The following is a 15,748-nucleotide window of genomic DNA, read 5'->3' as shown; positions in this document are numbered from 1 at the left end:
TTCTCCAGCTAACTCACGTCTCCATTGCAGTCCCTGCCACAAATAAGGTAAAACACTTCAGGGGTCCCACGCAGCTCCGTTTTTGGGTTCTCCTTCCCCCCCTGGATTCCGCGGTCCTGGTGCACGCGCGCCGGGCGCGCTCCCGGCCTAATGGAGGAGGGGGGGACTGTGGTTGCGAGCCGTGCACGTCAGTGTGCACGGCGCTGTACTGCGCAGGCGCCAGGCGGCAGTTTTAAAAGCCCAGAGCGTCAGGGGGCTGTAATTGGAGACACAGGAGCTGTGGGCAGTAAGCATCCATGGGGATTGGATCCAGGCAAACCTAGACACCTACTCAGCATCAGGTTGTGCAATTTAAGCATATATATTATTGTGAGACTTTAAGCACAACAGTGATTGCACTTGTACTAGTACCTCTGCTTTGTAGCCTAGTACTATGTCTCCTCGTAAGAGGGTCTCAGGGGGAGGTAAGAAGGGCACTGGTAAATCACCGCCTAGGTCCAGGGGTTCCAAAAGTGCCTGTAAATTACCATCCCCCCCTGCAAGACTGGAGCCAGCCTCTCAAGACGAGTCAGTGCCCCTGTCGGGTTTTGCAGCCTCTCCTAATGTTGCAGCCCCGGTTTATGTCACTGAGGACTCCCTTAGGGCTACATTGGAGGGTTTTGAAGGGAGAATCATGAATTTTATTTCTGCTTCCCTAAAAGATAGCAGGAAAAGGGGTAGATCCCTTCCCTCTGCTGATATCCCTCTCTCAGATGATTCTTATGAAAATGAGGAGGGATCCCTATCTTTGGATAGGGATCATGAGCAGTCGGATGAGTCAGAGGAAGAGGAGATAGTCCCCTCCTCCCAGGCGCTTAGAAAACAGGTGCAGTATTATACTGAATTGGTGCGTACCACATTCAGAATGCCTGCTGCTGAAGTCGCTACGTCCTCTGTCTCTTCCCTGGGAGTCAGGAAAGCCCCACAGACTGCCTATTCCTTCCCAATTCATCCTTTAATGGATAAATTGATGTATGAGGATTGGGGACATCCCGATAAACTGTTTGCTCCTCCTAAAAGGTTTTCTATGCATTATCCTGTGGAGGAAAGTTTCACCAAGAAGTGGGGGGTCCCATCTGTCGATGCGGCTGTTTCTTGTGTGAATAAGAACCTAACTTGTCCTTTGGATAATGCGCAGGTATTCAAGGATCCAACTGATAAAAAGCTGGAAACCTTATTAAAAGCCTCCTTTTCCATGGCTGGCACTGTGGTGCAACCTACAGTCGCAGCCGTGGGGTTGTGTCAGTTCCTCAAGGAACAGGTTAAACAGATGTTTGGGCTCCTTCCCAGTGAGGAAGTAGAAAATTATACAGAATTGCCTCACATTCTGTGTTTCATAATTGATGCGATTTTGGATTCCGTCCAACAAGCATCACGTTTGTCTCTCATGTTGGTTCACATGCGAAGGGCCCTATGGCTAAAGAATTGGGCAGCTGAGCTGTCATGCAAGAAGCATTTGACTGGGTTCCCGTTTAAAGGGGAGCGTTTGTTTGGAGAAGAACTAGATAAGTTCGTCCAAAATATTTCAGGAGGAAAATCTACTCTCCTTCCAGTCAAAAAGAGCAAGCGTCCTTCATTCAGGCGTGCTCTCTCTCCCGAAGCATCAAGCTCTAAACAGTGGCGACGGCTTTCTCAGTCCTCCTCTACCAGAAAGGCTCAAGGCCAAGCCCAGGGACAGAAAAAGACTTGGGGGCGAAAGCCTGCCAAGCAGAGCCCAAAAACTTCCTTGTGAAGGGGCGCCCCCGCTCGGCAGAGTGGGGGGAAGGCTCCTGCAGTTTGCAGGCGCCTGGCGGGAAGAGATCCAGGACAAGTGGGTGATCTCTTCAGTATCTCTGGGCTACAAGCTAGAGTTTCAGGAGATTCCACCTTCTCGTTTCCTAAGGTCAAGGATCCCCAGGGATCCAGTAAAGCAAAAACCGCTATTTCTGGCCTTAGATCAGTTACTATCCCAGGGTGTGATAGTAGAAGTGAACCCGAAAGATCAGGGTTCGGGGTTTTACTCAAATCTCTTCACCGTTCCAAAACCAAGTGGAGGTGTCAGACCTATCTTGGATCTGAAAGACCTGAACCGGTTTTTACACATCCGGTCCTTCCGAATGCAGTCAATCCGCACTGTGGTCTCCTCCCTGCAAGGAGGAGAATTCATGGCATCAATAGATATCAAGGATGCATATCTCCATGTGCCAATTTTTCCAGCACACCAAAAATTCCTAAGGTTCGCGGTAGAGCGGCGCCATTTTCAATTTGTGGCCTTGCCGTTCGGGCTTGCTACAGCCCCTCGAGTCTTCACAAAGATTCTAGACCCTCTTTTAGCAAACTTAAGAGCTCAGGGCATAGCCGTCATGGCTTATCTAGACGACTTGCTTCTCATGGAGAAAAATGCAGCGTTCCTAAGTCGCAGCGTCACCAAAAAGCTAGAACACCTAGAACACCTAGGTTGGATTATAAACCTAGAAAAGTCGTCCCTACAACCGACTACCAGGTTGGAATACCTAGGTATGATCATCGACACCGCTCAGGGCAGGGTGTTTCTTCCAAGGCTAAAAGCCTTGGCCATTGGGGATCTGGTGCGCCTGATTCTGGGCAGAAGATCTTCCTCCATTCGGTTGTGCATGAGACTGTTAGGGAAGATGGTCGCCTCCTTCGAGGCCGTCCCATTCGCCCAGTTCCATTCAAGGCCTTTACAAGGTTGCATCCTTGTGGCTTGGAACAGGAAGCCCCAATCTCTGGATCTTCCTATGCGTCTATCCCCAGGGACACGCAAGAGTCTTGTCTGGTGGTTACAAACCAAGAATTTGCTGAAGGGCAAAACCTTTCTTCCTCTCTCATGGAAGATTATCACAACAGATGCCAGCCTGACAGGCTGGGGAGCTGTGTTGGAGGAAACATGCTCGCAGGGGAAATGGTCTGCGACCGAGAATCTACTGCCCATAAATATCTTAGAGTTTACATGGCACTCATGGAGTGGTCTTACAGACTGCGAGGTTTCCCAGTTCGGGTTCAGTCCGACAATGCCACCGCAGTGGCTTATATCAATCACCAGGGTGGTACCAGAAGTCTGGTGGCCCAAAAAGAGGTGAATCCCATACTTGTCTGGGCAGAAAAGCATGTTCCGTGTCTTTCTGCAGTCTTCATCCCAGGAGTGGAGAATTGGCAGGCGGATTTTCTCAGCCGCCAGCAGTTGTGCCCAGGAGAATGGGCTCTGCACCCCGACGTGTTTCAGAACATATGTCACAAGTGGGGTACTCCAGACGTAGATCTGTTTGCTTCCAGGTTCAACAGGAAGCTGGACAAGTTTGTGTCAAGGACAAGAGATGCACTTGCTCAGGGGTCAGATGCTCTGACGGTTCCCTGGGATCAGTACAATCTGATCTATGCCTTCCCCCCGAGCCCGCTTCTGTCGCGGTTCCTAGGAAGGGTCAAGAGGGAGACAAAGTCGGTCCTTTTGGTGGCCTCGGCTTGGCCCAGGCGACCATGGTACGCAGAAATCATGAAGTTGGCAGTAGGCAGGCCATGGACCCTCCCTCTCCGGCCAGATCTGCTCTCACAGGGTCCAATCTACCATCCTGCTTTACGAAGTCTGAATTTGACGGTCTGGCTGCTGAGACCCACATTCTGAGAGACCGTGGCCTTTCGGGGCCAGTCCTTTCTACTCTGGTCAATGCCAGAAAGCCGGCCTCCAGACTTGTTTACAAGATCTGGAGGACATATGTTTCCTGGTGTGAACTCAGGAAATAGCATCCTAGAAAGTATGTCATTAACAGAATCTTGGCCTTTCTCCAGTCAGGCCTGGAAATGAATTTGGCCATAAGCACTATCAAAGTGCAGATTTCGGCCCAGTTGGTATTTTTTCAAAAACCGCTTGCATCACATTCCCTAGTACGGGCTTTTATCCAGGGGGCTATGCGGACAAAACCGCCAGTTAAACCTCCGGTATGCCCATGGGATCTGAATTTGGTTCTCTCGGCCTTACAGGGGCAACCATTTGAACCTTTACACCTGGCTTCTTTAGCTCTCCTGACTAAAAAGCTGGTCTTCTTATGCCCCGTACACACGAGCGGACTTTTCGACATCCAAACTCCGACGGACCGAGTCCGTCAGACTATCCGATCGTGTGTGGGCTGCAACGGACTTTTGATTCGCCAAAGTCTGACGGACTTTAGAAATGAAGCATGCTTTAAATTTTCCCGTCGGAACTCCGCCGGACCCGGTCCCCTTCGAAAAATTCGCTCGTGTGTGTGCTACTCCGACGGACTAATACCGACGCTAGGGCAGCTATTGGCTACTGTCTATGAACTTCCTACGTCGAATCCAGTCGTACGTCATCACGTTCGACTCCGTCGGAGTTTGGTGTGATGGTGTGTGGTCAAGTCCGTTCGGTCGAAAAATCCGCCAGAACTCCGTCGGAACTCTGGCGGAACTCCTTTGGAGGTCTGTCAGACTTAATCCCTCTCGTGTGTACGGGGCATTAGTAGCCATATCTACGGCTAGAAGAGTATCAGAGTTGGCAGCTCTTTCCAGTAAGGAGCCGTATTTAATTATCCATAAGGACCGGGTGGTCATGCGTCCCAACAGGTCCTTTCTGCCTAAGGTGGTTTCGGGTTTCCATTTGAATCAGGATGTAATCCTACCATCCTTTTTTCCGGACCCTCAATCCACAGAAGAAGAATCTTTACACACTTTAGATGTGGTTAGAGCAATCAGTATTTATCTTCAAGCAACTACTCAGATAAGAAAAACTGATTGTTTATTTATTCTGCCGGAAGGCCCTAGAAAGGGCCAGGCAGCGTCAAAATCCACTCTCTCAAGATGGATCAGGCAAGTTATCTCTCAGGCCTATGGTTTAAAGGGGAAGATTCCTCCTTTTCGGGTGAAAGCGCACTCTACTAGGGCTGTTAGTGCTTCTTGGGCAGTGCATCACCAGGCCTCCCTGGCTCAGATCTGTAAGGCTGCGACTTGGTCATCAGTCCACACATTCACCAGATTCTATCAGGTGGATGTCAGAGGGCAAGAGGATATCGCCTTCGGGCGCAGTGTACTGCAGGCTGCAGTTTGGGTCCTCCGGTCCCTGGCGGCCTATATTTATGATCTGTGTCTCCCTCCCCTCAATCTGAGCATTGCTATGGGACACTATGTAATGAAGCACCTGTGTCCCGTGATGTATGATCAAGAAAATTGGATTTTTATATACAGCTTACCTGTAAAATCCTTTTCTTGAGAGTACATCACGGGACACAGGGCTCCCGCCCCTCTTGGGTTTTACGTGGTTTCTTATTGCTTTGCTACAAAACTGAGGTGCCTCCCAGATGGGAGGGGTTATATAGGGGAGGAATTCTCCTTAATTGGGGTCAACTAGTGTCCAATCACCAGAGGTGCCTATATAACCCACTATGTAATGAAGCTCCTGTGTCCCGTGATGTACTCTCAAGAAAAGGATTTTACAGGTAAGCTGTATATAAAAATCCCATTTTTTTATCCAAATCTCATAAAGCCTCGCACTGACTTTTTAGTTTTCCTATATTTCTGGATTTAATTTGGCAAGTTGCAGTTTTTATTTTTAACAAGCACTAACCTGTATTTTTATTTTTATTTTTTTATTAAACTGGAATTGCCCTTTATTGTCTTCTTAAAAACCTGTGACCTTTTGCACATGTAATCTGGGTATGCCATGTTATATAGCTCACTACTGGAAGCAGGTAACAGATCTCCTGTCCCCAAGGTTATCATTACCTGTACCATGCACTCCTAGAATATGCCTTTTGGGGATTTTGGATGTGGAGCAGTGGCAGAGGTATCACAGAGTTCCACTGAAAGATACACTGTTTCTGGCTAGGAAGGCTATTGCACTCAAGTGGATTGAACTCAATCCTCCATCTGTTGATACATGATGGTGAATTAGATATTGCCTTATTAAAAACTTGTATATGAACATAAAGGTTGTTCTAAGAAATATAATAAAATGTGGGATGTATTGTGTACATCTACCCTTATTATTTCCAGTAATTAAAAAAGCACAAATTACTTGGCTCACCGACTCAGGGGTAAGGTATAGTAATTATCAGAACCCAGTCCTATTAATGCAGATTTCATATATCCAGGGGTATAGCTGTGAATTATTTTATGTTTCTTTTGGCATTTGTGATCCAAGCAAAGCTGTATATATATTTGTTACATGTGCTTTGCATGAATCTATCCGTGGCCGTCGCTGCCACCCCCTATTCAGGCGTCTGGACCCTTTTTAGATGCCAGGCACCTGAATTTCTGTGGTGCGGGTGTTTTTTTGAAGCACCTGATTAGTCTCTTACAGGCTTTAAAAAAGGAGGACTCTGAGCACAGAGCATTGGGCTCGCAGTCCACCCAGATGTGTTAGAAAAGCAAATTAATATTTGCTTTTCTAACACTGAACTGCCTCTCTGCCAATCAGGTAGCCTGGGTCTAATACTCATTACCTGACTGACTGAAGGCAGAGGCGCTCCGATTGGATGCCTATCAAAAATGGAACAACAGAGGAGTGGGAAGTATAGAGGACACAGGAGCATCCCACAGTCAGTGCCTGACCTGCCACTAAGATTGGGTAAGTGCCGGGCAGACAGCAGGCAGGCGGGCGGGGCCACAGTGGCAGCATATGATGGGCACAGTGGCTGCATTTGATGGACATAAGTGGCTACATTTGACCGTCACAAGTGGCTGCATATGTTGGGCAGGAGTGGCTGCATTTTATGGGGCACAAGTGGCTGCATTTGATGGGCACAAGTGACTGGATATGATGGGCACGAGTGGCTGCATTTGATAGGAAAAAGTGGCTGCATATGATGGGCACAGTAGCTGCATTTGATGGGAACAAGTGGCTGCATTTGACAGGCGTGAGTGGCTACATTTGATGGGCACAAGTGGCTGCATATGATGGGCACAAGTGGCTGCATTTGATTGGCACAAGTGGCTGCATTTAATGGGCACAAGTGGCTGCATTTGATGGGCACAAGTGGCTGCATTTGATGGGCACAAGTGGCTGCATATGACAGGCACAACTGGCTGCATTTGATGGGCTCAAATGGCTGCATTTGATTGGCACAAGTGGCTGCATTTAATGGGCACAAGTGACTGCATATGGCAGGCACAAGTTGCTGCATATGATGGGACACAAGTGGCTGCATTTGACGGACACAAGTGGCTGCATTTGACGGGCACAAGTGGCTGCATATGACGGGCACAAGTGGCTGCATTACACGAGCACAAGTGGTTGCAGTTTGAGTTGAACAAGTGGCTGCATATGATGGAGCACAAGTGGCTGCATATGATGGGCACAAGTGGCTGCATTTGATGGGCACAAGTTGCTGAATATTTTTCCGTTTGTTTGCACCCCCCAAAACATTTGAGCACCAGCCGCCACTGCTTTATATGCTATGGTGCTCATTTTGAGCAATATGTTGAATATGTTAATGTAATGCACAATTGTCAATAAAAAGAGTTTAAGAAAAAAAAAAAGATTTCCATATTAGTAAAGAAGGCTGGCCATGCATATAAAGAAATTGTTTAATATAATGAATGTTTTAATGGAATCTTATATTTTAGAAATAATGTTACACCAAAAGGCCAATTTGATCAATAGTTCATCAGAAATCTCAATCTAATGCGTAACTTTTCTTTTGTTGTATTGAACAATTATTTTTTAGTGAAAAATAGTTTGAAACAGTAAAAATGTATCTCTAGACAAAAATGGTTAGAAACCTTGACAGTGTTTTTTTTTTTTTTTTTTAAGTGAGGGGATTTGCAATCTTAAACAGTTATCAATAGAACTTTGTCCCATACTGAAAGATTTTCCTTTAACTCATTTTTCAGTAACGGCTATAAATTTTGGAATTCCTACCACTTTGTATTATAGGGGCAATGGTCATCAGGAAAATTAACATTCCTTACACAAAAAAAAAAAAAAAACAACAAAAGTTTGGACTTTATATCTTTGTACGGCCAACAATACACCTGGCAATTTCCAAAATCATAGGATAAAGTGTAGTAGATAGTACTACATTAGCATTTACGTTGCCAATACAAACAGTTGTCACTTTATAACACCATACTGTATATTGCAGTCAGATAAAACCTCCTACAAGATGCAATTTAAATCCCAGCCAATTTTGTTTTCAATCTCAGTGATTTGTTTCAACTTCTGCTAATCAAATGATCTAAAATAGCCTGGAAATAGGTTTAAAATGCCCTTAAACTGACAATAAAGTGGATTTAATTGATTTTCACAACAGTTTGGAATTGGATTTTGGATTTGCTTGGTATGTTGTATCAATTTCTACCAGTTTTCAATTTTAAAAGCTACTGGTTGTATGTAGACCAGTTTTTCTCAAACTTTTTTCAGTCATGGCACCCTTCGAAAGTATAAACAAATCTCAAGGCACCCTACTTTAAAATAGGGTCTCCTGTCGCATCAGGATCCTCTCTTTCAAATATAAGTCACATCAGAGTCCTCACTTTCCTCATCCCCCTTTCACATTAAAGCAGAACTTCACCCTAAAGGGGAAGTTCTCCTTTATGCCTTTCTCCATCCTCCTCTTCTATGTTTGCAGGTGCCTGGGTTTGACAGGCCGGAAGTTCCACCAGAATCTCAACTTCCCCCCCCCGCGCCCCCTCAGCAACCTTCTAAGACATGTCATAGGTCCCAGAAGCCTCTAGGACCATTCACAAAGTGCAGTGTGGCTTGTGCATGCGCAGTAAGCAGCTGACTGTGAAGCCACAAGGAATCACAGCCAGGTGCCCACAATAAACATGCCAATACTGGGAACCAAAAGACTAGTGGGGAAGTGGTTCGGGTGAGCATGGCGCTTTCCCCCCTGGACAGGTAAGTGTCCAGTATTTGTTGCTGCTGACTTCAAGTTTTTTCTCAAACAGGGCAAAGAACTGCTTTATAGGTGGTTCTAAAGGCAGAAGATTTTTCATATCTATGCATTAAGATAAAAAGCCTTCTGTCTGCATCAAACCCCCCTCAGCCCACCTAACACTTACCTAAGCCCCCTCTAGATCCAATGATGTTGCATGAGACACTCGACTGGCCAGGATTCCCCTCCTCATTGGCTGAGACAACAGCATGATGCCATTGGCTGCTGTCAATCAAAGTCAGTCAGCCAATCAGGATAGAAATGGGACCGGGCCGGTCCACGGCTCCATGTCTGAATGGACACACAGAGCTGTGGCTTGTCTCGAGTGCCCCCACAGCAAGCTACTTGCTGTGGGGGCACTCAACTGGAGAGAGGGGCCAGGAGCCCTGAGAATAGGAGGATCCAGGCTGCTCTGTGCAAATCCACTGCACAGGGCAGGTAAGTTAAGGTATTTGTTTTTTTTACCTAAAACAATATGAAACTTTACAATCACGTTAATGTCCTTTGTCCCAGTCCCTTCACATCAGAACATTAGAGACCTCAATCCCTCCCCCTTTCACATCAGAGTCCTCAGTCCTCTTTCCTTCACATCAGAGTCCTCAATCCTCCTTCCTTCACATCAGAGTCCTCAATCCTCCTTCCTTCACATCAGAGTCCTCAGTCCTGCTTCCTTCACATCAGAGTCCTCAGTCCTACTTCCTTCACACCAGAGTCCTCAGTTTTCTCCCTCATCCTATCACATAAGTGTTCCCCACCTTTTTACAAGCAATCTCTACCTTCTGGTCTTCCCGGCAGTGTGGCTGTGGCTGCATGGCAGTGGGCAGGAGGTGGAGTAGGTCTAAACTGAGGTAGACTTCTGCTCCCTTCTGAATGCTGGTGCTTCTCTGAATGCTGCCCATCCTCAATTAGCCTCCTGCAATTCCATGGTGCTTGTGGTCGGCCCGTGTGCATCTTGGTAATGCAAGTGCAAAAATACCAGAAGCAGCATGGCACCATTGACAACCCCAGATGGTACACTAGGATGCTACGGAACCCCAATTGGGAAAATATGATTTAGTCAACCTACCACTAACGATCAACGGTTTTGATTGTTTCTAAGTTTTGTTTCAAGAAAGCTGAACTGATACATCATTTGAAATAAAAACATTTATAAGTAAAGGTATACTTTAAGTTTATGCCAAATGTTTTCTTAGTAATGGATAGAGAAGGGCTCATTAAAACCTCTGCATTTTGCTTTCTGCATTCCGTTGGCAAGGTTTCCCTTTCATTTTCTGAGAGAAGTACAAGGCATCCAATGTGTGGAATATGTGCAGTGAGATAAGAAAAGAAGTAAGGAACATGGCAAACATACCTTCATATCTAAGGTGCAAATATAGATGCCCCCATGTACAGGGTTAAATACAAACTATTTATAGATGGCAACTGTCCTGAATTTGCCAGGGCAGCCCCACAGCTATGTGTTCTGTCCCAGTGATGCTATGTTTGGACTGTATCTAGAGGTCACAGAATCATTCCTTTTGTGTGGGCTGTGGGCAGGGGTGACAGTATCCTTGCGACTAGGACAAAGATTGTGGCTAGTATGTAAAAGTGGAAAGTATGCAAAGTGCAAAAATACATTACCATGCATTGATTAACATTAAAATCATCACGTTCACATGTATAGCTAAAAACAAGTCAACAGTCCCCAGCTTCAGGAAGCCTTTTGTGAGACCGGAGGCCAGCAAGTATGATAATACAAACTCACATAAACAGTGTTACATAAATTTGCATAGTGAGTCAATGGCATTAAACATGGATACCGACTATATATACCAACTATAGGGCCTCATAAATGCCTTAGTTTGTTCCAGCATTAAAGACATTCCCTGTTAGGGGCCCACTCAAGAGAACTATCCACATACACTCCAGGGGGGGTTACGGAAGTGAATGAGGATCGCTCTGCATTAAAATGTACTGCAGTCAATGAACACTTGTGTGTATCGAGCTGTACACATCAATATACATTCCCTAATCTTGGCATCCCTGGTGAGCACTTGGTGATGGCAGTAATGTACATCTTTTATCCTAATTTGGCGCTTGTGTATACAAATCCTGGCATTAATCAGAGGTCTCGTATAGCAGTTCTAAGTGTAAAGGCTGCTTGTAGATCCCTGGGACCCCAGACCTAGTCATGGCAGGGGCGGCCGTCCATTAAGGGCGCACGGGCGCCGCCTCCCTTTTCCATCACCGACACCACCCCTATTCATGCGCCTGGGTCCCTTGTACACTATCTGCATGGAGTTTTCATGTTCTTCCTGTGCTTGCATGGGTTTCCCCTGGGCACTCTGGTCTCCTCCCTCACTCCTCTGACATGCCAGTAGATGAATTGGCTTCTGTCTAAATTAGTCCTTTTTTGTATGAATATGAACTAAGGCCCTGAAACCACTTGCCTACTGGGCACTTTCACCCCCTTCCTGCCCGGCCAATTTTCAACTTTCAGCGCTGTCACACTGTGAATGACAATTGCGTGGTCATACAACGCTGTTACCAAATTCATTTTTTATAATTGTTTTCCCACAAATAGAGCTTTCTTTCAGTGGTATTTAATCACCGTTGCTAAAAAAAACAAAAAAAGACCGGAAATTTTGGAAAAAAAAAATTTTTTCTTTCTCTACAGAAAATTTAGAAAATAAGTAATCTTTCTCCTTTACTGATGTGCGCTGATGAGGCTGCACTGATGGGCACTGGTAGGCTGCACTAATGAGGTGGCACTGATGAGGCGACACTGAAGGATACTGATGAGGTGGCACTGATGAGGAGGTACTAATGTGCAGCACTGATGGGCACTGATAGGCGGTACTGATAGTTTGCACTGATGGGCACTGAAGGGCTCTTGGACTATTGATATGATTCTTTGGTGCTCTCTCTTTTACAGTTGCCCCCCCTTATACATGTGGGCTGTCATTTACCTTGCAGTCATAATAACAATTAAAGTGGTTGTAAACCTCAGACATTAAATATAAACAACGTATATCCCTCTACAGTGTGTACGTGTCTCAATTTAAGTATAATTTCTGTGTGCGGCTTCATTCCTCTTCTATTAGCATGAATTACTTCTGACAAATTTTCCTGACAACAAGAGAATAATGATGACAGGGGAGGAATCTCCAGCTGATTGACAGCCTCAGCTCTGTTCCTGTGTGCTATGTGAAGGGGGTGTGTCCCTTCCCTCCAATCAGCAATCAGGCCTCTCCTCACTGAGCTCTGCAGAGTGTAACTTCAGCTCTCCACACCCTTTTTTTCTAAACTCTCACACAAGCTTAAAGCGGACCTTCAGTAATTTTTTCAACTTTCCATCTCTTAAATCTTCTGCCCTTGTTGTTTTAACTTTGGATAGTAAAGCATTTCTTTCTGTCAGTAAATACCTTATACAGCCCACTTCCTGTTTCTTGTCTGGTCATTAGCCTAGGCTTATGATATCAGGCATACCTCTGTCTCTCACTCTTGTGAGAGTTTGCCAGGAAAGGAGGGCATGAGTCATAAGAGGACCAATGAAAGCAGCAGGGCTGCAGAGCTGGAGGTGTGCCTCTGTGTAAATCCAGGAAGTGAACAGGCAGCAGCTTCAGCTGCCCACAGTTAAAATGGCTGCAGCCAGACTTAGTGGAGGAAGATTTCTACAGCATGTTTGGCAAGTAGAGAATCGCAGTATATATAAAAGAATATGCAAAGTGATTGGAGGGAAGCTTCAGAATGGCAAATATGCTTTTATTACAAATTATCCGAGCAGACTTCAGTTCCTCTTTAATAATTTTGGTCTTTTAACAGAGGGCTACAGATAGACAGGTACAACTTATGTAGGATAATTTGTTTCATTTCTGTGTATCACCTGAGGGTAGCCCCTTCATTGGGTATACTGTATGTAAGGGTTTAAAACCACTTTAACCACTTCAATACCAGGTACTTGCACCCCCTTCCTGCCCAAGCCAATTATTAGCTTTCAGCTCTGTTGGACTTTCAATGACAATTGCGCGGCCATGCTACACTGTATCCAAGCAATTTTTTTTGTCATTTTGTTCCCACAAATTGAGCTTTCTTTTGGTGGTATCTGATCACTGCTTGGGTTTTTATTTTTGTGTCACAAATAAAAAAACTGAAAATCTTTGTTTCTGTTATAACATTTTGTAAATAAGTAAGTTTTCTCCTTCAATGACTGGCACTGATGAGGCTGCATTGATGGGCACTGATGAGGTGGCACTGATGATGGGCACTGATAGGTGGAACTGATATGCAGCACTGATGGGCACTCATAGGCGGCACTGATGGGCACTCATAGGCGGCACTGATGGGCACTGAAAGGCTGCACTGATGGGTACTTATGGGTGGCACTGATAGGTGGCATGGATGGGCACTGATAGGTGGCAGTGATGGACATTGATGGGTGGCAATGCTGGGCATCACTGTTCTGGCATGCATTTATAATGGGCATTGACTGGCACCATTTGTGGGCACTAATTGGCATATATTGGGCACACTGTGGTATCCCTGGTGGCCATATCTGGCCATCAACGTGTTGGGGGCTTCCCTGGGGGTCCTGGCAGCATCCCTGCCACCGATCGACTCTCCTCTACTCACATCTGTCAGACGCGAGTGAGCAAAAGCCGATAAATAGCTCTTCCTGTTTACATTGTGATCAGCTGTGATTGGACACGGCAGATCACCTAGTAAAGAGCCTCCATCAGACGCTTTTTACCGAGATCGGTGTACACCAGATACACCAGACAGGTCAGGTCAATACACCAGACAGGTCAGGGATAAAGTTTGAAGCAAGGTTAGGTTATAAAAAAATATCCCAAGTTTTGTACATCTCACAGAACACTGTTCAATCCATCATTCTAAAATGGAAAGAGTATGGCACAACTCCAATCCTACTAAGACAGGGCCGTCTACCTAAACTGACAGGCTGGGCAAGGAGAGCATTAATCAGAGAAGCTGCTAAGAGGCCCATGGTAACACTGAAAGAGCTTCAGAGATCCACAGCTTAGGTGGGAGAATCTGTTCACAGGACAACTATTAGTTGTGCCCTCCACAAATATGGCCTTTATGGTAGAGTGTCAAGAGGAAAGCCATTGTTGAAAGAAAGCCAGAAAAAGTCCAGTTTGCAGTTTGCGAGAAGCCATGTGAGGGACACAGTAAACATGTGGAAGAAAGTGCTCTGGTCAGATGAGACCAAAATTTAACTTTTTGGCCTAAAAGCAAAATGTTATGTGTGGTGGAAAACTAACACTGTACATCAACTTGAACACACTATCAACTGTGAAACATGGTGGTGACAGCATCATGTTGTGGGGATGCTTTTCTTCAGCAGGGACAGGGAAACTGGTTAGAGTTAATGGGAAGATGGATAGAGCCAAATACAGGGCAATCTTAGAAAACACCTGTTAGAGTCTGCAAAAGACTTGAGACAGGGGTGGAGGTTCACCTATCAGCAGGACAACGACCCTAAACATACAGCGAGAGCTACAATGGAATGGTTTAGACCAAATCATATTCACAGTCAAAGTCCAGACCTAAATCCAATTGAGAATCTGTGGCAAGACTTGAAAACTGCTGTTCACAGACGCTCTCCATCCAATCTGACAGAGCTAGAGCAATTTTGCAAAGAAGAATGGGCAAAAATGTCACTCTCTAGATGTACGGAGCTGGTAGAGACATCCCCAAAAAGACTTGCAGCTGTAATTGCAGTGAAAGGTGGTTCTACAAAGTAGGAATGCACGACACACTTTTCAGATATTTATTTGTAAAAAAAATTGAAAGCGATTTATCATTTTCCTTCCACTTCACAATTATGTGCCACTTTATGTTGGTATATCACATAAAATCTCAATAAAGTAGATTTACGTTTTGGGTTGTAACATGACAATGTGGAAAATTTCAAGGGGTATGAATACTTTTTCAAGGCACTGTATGTATTGGCTGTCTCATACCTTCCTGTGATAATACCAATAAAAGATTTTGGACTCTTGAAAGAATAATTTGGTTGGCCCTCTGAATTGCATTGGATGTTTATTACCTTCATTAGATAATAATAAGACCCCTTTCATACTGAAGACCAATCCACGCTAGCGGTAAAGCGTTGCTCGTTTTAACAGCGCTTTACCGGCTCTGTGCGGGTGGGAGATGGCCATTTTTAACTCTAAAGGAGGGGTTAACAAGGGGTTAAAAGTGCCCAGAAAGCATCTCTGCCGAAACGCTGTGCAGGTGCTTCGGCAGCGCTGCCCATTGACTTCAAAGGCAGGGGTGATTTAGGAGAGGTGAGTACACTGCTCCAGCACCGCCCCAAAGACACTGCTTGCAGGAGTTTTTTTTTCGTCCTGCAAGCGCACCACCCCAGTGTGAAAGTACTCAGGCTTTCACACTGGGGAGAAAGGGGAGGCAGTTTACAGGCGCTATTTTTAGCCCCTAAATGCCTGTAAAGCACCTCCAGTGTGAAAGGGGTCTAAAGGAGCTTGTGCTGTTGAGCTGTTAATTTGGCACCCTCTATTTAGACCTCTTTCACACTAGGGTGCTTTTCAGGCAGTTTTGTGCTTAAAGCGGGAGTCCGCCGGAAGTTCCGCCTTTTTTTTTTTTAAAGCCAGCAGCTACAAATACTGCAGCTGCTGACTTTTAAAATAGTGACACTTACCCGCCCAGCGCGCCCGCGATGTCGGCACCCGAAGCCGATCTCTCGATCGTCTCTCGGGTGCTGCCGCCGCCATCTTGGGTATGGGAATCAGGAAGTGGAGCCTTTCGGCTTCATTTTCCGGTTCCCTACTGTGCATGCGCGAGTCGCGCTGCGCAATAAGGAT

The sequence above is a fragment of the Lithobates pipiens genome, unplaced genomic scaffold, assembly GCF_037356315.1.
Source record: "Lithobates pipiens isolate NorthernLeopardFrog02 unplaced genomic scaffold, aLitPip1_a1.2 Scaffold_28, whole genome shotgun sequence".
Lineage (NCBI taxonomy): Eukaryota > Metazoa > Chordata > Amphibia > Anura > Ranidae > Lithobates > Lithobates pipiens.
This window is presented reverse-complemented; position numbering follows the sequence as displayed.